Consider the following 6000-nt stretch of genomic DNA (forward strand, 5'->3'; position numbering starts at 1 on the left):
GTTCCTGGTCAATAGCAACGCCCACCAGGAAGGCTGTGCCATGGGGTAGAGTCGCTTATAGACCGCCCTGGACGCCAACGCTGACGCGATTGGGGCCAGCTCTCAAGTAGTTACCCTGGGCATCGCCTGAGCACCGCCCTTTCTCGGAGGCGCTCATCAGCGAGCTGGAAAGAGCGCGCCCCGAATGATGGGCACGGTCCTGCAACGCCCTCACTACGGCGACCCTCAATCCGTGGCACGCATCCAGGCCACCCATGCCTTCTCCGCCCGCGGTCCACTGCAGCTCCCCCCTCTCCTAGCGTCGCCGAAATTCACTGTGAGCATGTCAAAGTCATAGCGACGCTCGGCTGAAAAGGGCCGCTGAACATCTGCAGCCAGCACGTCGCCGCCGGTCGCATCCTCTCTACGTGGAGAGAGGGGCTCACTGCGCCCCCGCCCCCCCCCCCGAAAGCCGTACAGGCCTGATGATTATTCCGCATCCTACGGCCCTGTGGGGCTGACCAGCAATCTGTGCAACTTACTCGAACAAATGGTCTCGCGACGACTGCGCGACCATGTGGAATGCAAACTACCGCCAAAGCTGTCTGGCTTCCGCCCCCTTCCCAACTCCACCGTAAAGCCTCAGGACCTGCTCCTTTACACAGAAGCTCGCTGCAGCCAGGTACGACGATCGTAGCATCGTTTGTGGACCCCGCTCGCGTGTGTGGTGTGGTAGATCACGGAGTAATCATTGAGGCTCTGAATAAGTCTAGCGTAGAGGAGCACCACACTCCCTGGATCATGAATGTCGCTGGGCGGTCGTCGCGCCTGTATTCGCCTCCACACGACGAAATCCAAGATAGCCGAGTTCGCATTCAGGGTCCCACAGGGTTCGGCTCTGGGCCCTCGTTGCTCCCTCATTGTGGTGGACTCGCTGGGCGTGGAGCACAACAACACACCCAGGCTGCATCACGCCTCTGCTGATGGCGTCACACTCCTTACACCCACCCCACCCAAGGGCGCCACGTGAGCTACACCACAATCCGCCCTCTGGAGGGTGGAGCACCGGACCGACACGTTGCAGAGCTTGTCTGCCCAAGCCACGACTCGAGCTGCTGTGCTGGGGGAAGTCTCTGTTCGCAGGAGTAGGGGGTCCGTCAACGGATCCCCTCCGCTCTTTGTGCATGGCACTAATTCAATCAAAGCTGCACCCGGCGGCGCCATTGCGTGGTGGTGCAGCGCCAGCGCAAACTGCGGGAAAGCCCTTGAGTACTTTCACGTCAGCACAGCCCCAGTCACCGCGGGTGCGACAACATACGCAGACACCAGAGACCTGCTCAAAGAGGGCGAGCTACAGCCCCTCGACGTTATAGCGCTGCTGCACCGCACGCGCCTCTCTCATGCACGGCGGTCTCCTGTATTTCCACGCACCCACTCTCTGGCGGGCTCCAGGCGGACTCTCTCCTTCTACGAAATTATCCCAGTCACTGTGTGCAGGTGGTGCGGCACAGACCGACATCAGGCAAGGAGCGGCCGCCATGCCTCAGGGCCATAAAACACCCAGAGATACGGCGACAAGAGACTGCGGCCCCGCCTGCTTGCAGCTATCGCGCTGAGCGTGAAGAAGCGCGGCTGGACCAGTCGCGAGTTCAGCTCCATCACCTACGGCACAGAAAGGCAAGCGTGGCTGTTGCTACGGACTCGCTCTCCCTCCCCATGGCGCTCATCACGGCCCCTACAGCGATGGAAGGCCGCATACTGCGATGCATTGGGGCACCAATTCTGGCGCTGCTGAGCCCGCCGCGTGCGCCTCTCATGTCCGTGTGTCTTTTTGGTCGCCGCGGATTGGAACACGAGGGCAGGGTCGACAAGCCGGCAAAAGCGGCGGCCTCAGACGCCCGGCCGGCATCCTCTATTACCTGCACGACGGCCGCCACCGCCACCGCCCCCGGCGCCGATCGCGCAGCTGAAGGAGGGACGAGATGGGCCGCTTGAACGCGTGACCCGATTGAGCGGTGGGCTGCATGCACCTGTTTGTGGACTGGTGCGTGGTCGAGCAACACGTTGAAAAGGATTCTCTTCCGATCCGTTTCCCTACTTGGCTTTTCAAGAACACCGATACGGACGCATACAAGGCACACATCGAGAAATGCACTGACATGCTCTACCGTGGGTAGTACAAAGTAGAGGTGCTGGTAGCATGTTTGCTCTTTTGATTTCCCCTCATCGCTCTACCCCTTGGTCATGACACTCGCGAGCGTTGATCAGCGCTGTAGAACGTCTTGTTGGGGGGGGGGCATCAGGTGTATTTTTTATTATTATTGTTATTATTATTATGCGTGTGAGTATGGTTGTGTTGTTGTACTTTGCTTTGTGCTTGTATGTATTCCTGCACCTCCTCTCCAACCCCTTACACTGCTGTTAATTTGCACGCTATGTTTCCCTGCACAACCGTGGTTGGTGGCTGCGCTCCGGCTGATAAAGAGGAGGGAGGAACAGCGGCTACCGAGACTCTCTTCTTGGGCTTTTGTTGCCTTTTCTTTTCGTTTTTTTTTTTTGGAATGTTTCGTCATTCCTGGCTACCTTCGCATCGTCCCACGATCTGAATCACGTATGGCTGCTGAACCGCGTTCCTCCTGGTGCGCTCTTTCCACCGAAGCTCTGATGGCGCGTTTTTTTCTTCGTATTCGCTCTGCTGGCGTACCGCGTTTCGCTTTGGCGCCTTTTATCGCCTCCCACCTCTCCCCTCTTTGGCGACCACGGAAGACTGTGTGTGTGTGTGTGTTTTTTGTTGTTGTTCCTTTTTGTTTGTTTGCGGCAGGCACCCACTCACCATCTCCCAAGTGATGTGAGATCAAAGTGTAGGATGTTGTTGTAGAAAAATCGCTCAACACGCGTCTCTGGGTAGGCGACTGTGAGAGAGATTGAAAGGGAAACACGAAAGGATTGGAATGGATAAGCGAGGCTGGAGCAAGTTGCAAGAGAGAAAGAGAGATAAACACTAATACCGACGATAAAAGGGAGGCTGAAACAGTATAAGGAAGGACTTTGTGTGATTTCCACAGATTACCTTCATTTTCTGCTTCGGTTTTCGCCTCTGTTGCTTGCGCCCACACCCACGGAGACACACACTCACATGCATGCAGCGTTGGTGTGCTGTATCCGCACCCTAGGTGTGTTGCTTCGCTTCCCCTTCCCTCTGTAAGTCTACTTGGCAAAATGCACCTACTGGAGTATTTCATCGATGAACCGACACGTGCGATAGTACGCTCACACTGTGCCGGCCAATGAGACTGGAGGTGGCTTCATATATAAGCATATGTGCCCTCTAACACTTCCTTTTTGTAGAATGTCTCTTGGCCCGTCGAGTGCAGTCTCTCTCTTGCAATGCATCATGATTTGCACGATCTGGAGATGTGCGGCGCTGTACGTACCAATGTAGTAGAGGAGTGTCTCTCTTTCTCTCTGTGTTCTCTTCTCGCGTACGTGAGCGCAGATGAGCAAAAGAAAAATTCATTTTTTTGCTTTCGTTTATGCTCGTGTGCATTACTGCGCTGTGCTGTGTATCTCGTAATCTGCAGCGCACGGAATCGAGAGAGAAAACAACCCTCTTTCGTCCCTTTTCTTTTTACCATAACACCAAACGAGAGGAGTTAAGGAAGGCACTCATATCAGCAATGTACTTTCTTTTTACTTTGTTTCATTGCTTTTCTTTTTTTTCTTGCCGTCATTTCTCCCTCCGCCTCCCTCTCGAAGTCTCTCGCTCACTCACAACCGCTGTGCTTCTTTTCTGTGCATCTGCATGGGTGCCATTTGGCTCTGTTCTCGGTATGACTGTCGGGGTGCTCCTCGTATTAAAGAGGAATGCCCCCTTTTGACTTAGCCTCTCCCTGTCTCTGTTTCGTTTTGTTTTGTTTTTTCTTCTACGCGCACTTCATGTCGTCGGCGTGTCTGCAGAAGTGCCTGTAGTGTGTTGCCTTTCTTTTTGTTGTTGTTTGTTTGTTCTTTCGTCGATAACTCGCTACCTTGACCACATTTCTACCTTCAACCCGTATCCATGTATGTGTGTCTGCACGATGCATGTTGGTTTGTAAAGCACGACTGAGCTCAGCTTTGCCGTGCCGAGACACGAGCGTATAGAGGGGTTAATCCTTTGCTCTCTCGTTCGAAAGCTTCAGAAACAACCAGATCAGGCCCTACCATTGACCCCCCGCCTACGCATAACGAGTTCAATCAGTTGAGCTGCGCCTGCTGCCCCTCTTCTGCAATGTTGCCCCGAGACGATGTCTATGAACACCACTACCATGTGACCTAAACTATCCACACCACTCTCTCCTCATCCCTGTACCTTCCCCTCTCGGTCTTGACTCTTCCAGTGCTTCGTTAGACGTCTCACCCACCCCCTCCCCATACCCTCCTCCTCAGGCGTTACCAGCATCCGCTAAGACGCCCAAAAAAAAAATGGGCTCGGATTTGAGCGAACAAAACGAGCGCACTACCAGCAGATGAGTGCCAACGCTACTCGACGGAGACGCGGTATCGTATTGGCAGTAACGCGAGACCCAAGACAGTGGTGAGCATCACCTTCGCCTCCCTCTCCGCGATGAAGGCAAATGCGTCATCTTCGCTCGTCAAACAGGTGGGGGCTGACGTCAAATCAGTAGATGTGGAGGAAGGCAAAACGAAGGTCTCGAGGTCACGACAGAGCGAAGACGGCAACATCGCAACGAATGGAAGCAGGCTCGAAGGCAGTGGTGAAGAACCGCACTGTCTTCTCTCACCCCATCGCTGATCGCGGCGTAGCCCCTGCATACTGAACGCAGGAATGCAGGGTGCGATCAACTGCTGGTTCTGCTTCGATACGAGCCGCCGGAGCAGCACGCTGCGCTGCACAGCCGGAATGCCTTCATGGCAATTCCCGAGCGAGACAAGCCGATGTTTGGCAGCCGCGCGCAATGGCTCTCGGCACCCCCTGCGCCCTCTCCCAAGCCCCTTACAGAGCTACCCCGATGACAGGTCAAGGGGCATCGTGCTTATCGGGTACAGGCAGCACTAAAGGTGGCGCAGGTGGACCCACTTACCCCTCCGACTGCCGGACGACAGTGAAGGGACTCTTCGAAGGTAGCGGTTACGCCGAAGCTGTGCACACTCCAAGCAGTAAGCATATCGCTGCGGCCAACATGGCCAACACAACCGCACGCCTCCAATCAAGTCGTCCATTAAGCCAACGTGATGATTGACAGCAACGTCGACCAACATGCAGACGAAAAGCAAGAAGAGTTAACAGAGAACTCCAGACGCCTGCGCGAGACAAAGTCCAACAAGGACTCGGGTCACGGAGTACCCCTACGCTTACAACCGCCGCCAAAAGGACATACTAAACAAGGGAAAGCGAGAAACCGGTAGCATCGCCACAGGCACAACTTCAAACCTCGGACTTAAAAAGATTCAACAACACGGCTTTCCGACCGGCACCATATTGAGCATTCACACCTCTCCTCCCCCCACCACCCCCGCATCAATCGCCAAAGAAATCCCATACCTGCCCGGCCAATATTTGCCTTCTTTGTTTGCTACTTTGTTTTTGCCACTACTGGGCAGAGAAGAAACACAAGAGGTGCACTCTGGAAAGCTTCAACACCAAGAAATACCCACCCACCCCAACCGCATCAGTATCAAACAACTTCACAGCAGTGAAAACGCTCCCCTCGTGGCATTGACACCACCTTGCTGCTCAACGTAGCAATACGCAACCAGCAACCGACACGCTTGCCTTTCTCCCGACGCTGAGAACGATAAGAAAAGCTTGGCAGGTACTGCAAATCAGGACCCACCCTAGGCATAAAGCGCCACCCCCAGAGTCACCCCTGCCTCCGCCCAGCCCCCTCGTGGGCACCGCAGCACACATGATGCAACTCTTCTTCGCTGCCACTGAGCCCCCCATGCGTGGGGTGGCGCATGCTGCACACATGGATACACTACACTGTAGAACTGTCGTTTCTCTGACGGCGCTGCTGCCCC

General features: G+C 55.1%; 1 pseudogene across 1 annotated transcript, besides 5 other annotated features; it reads left to right on the forward strand.

Annotated features, from left to right (window-relative positions):
• Positions 1-261: 261 nt before the first annotated feature.
• Positions 262-576: a repeat region.
• A 328-nt stretch (positions 577-904) lies between these two features.
• Positions 905-1050: a repeat region.
• A 388-nt stretch (positions 1051-1438) lies between these two features.
• Positions 1439-1638: a repeat region.
• Positions 1639-1711: a repeat region.
• Positions 1712-1873: a repeat region.
• A 4008-nt stretch (positions 1874-5881) lies between these two features.
• LPMP_33snoRNA7 lies at positions 5882-5988 on the forward strand (annotated as a pseudogene). Its single transcript has one exon. The product of its transcript is annotated as a C/D snoRNA (small nucleolar RNA).
• The last annotated feature ends 12 nt before the right edge of the window (positions 5989-6000 follow it).

Source organism: Leishmania panamensis, assembly GCF_000755165.1.
Source record: "Leishmania panamensis strain MHOM/PA/94/PSC-1 chromosome 33 sequence".
NCBI classification, from domain to species: Eukaryota; Euglenozoa; class Kinetoplastea; order Trypanosomatida; family Trypanosomatidae; genus Leishmania; species Leishmania panamensis.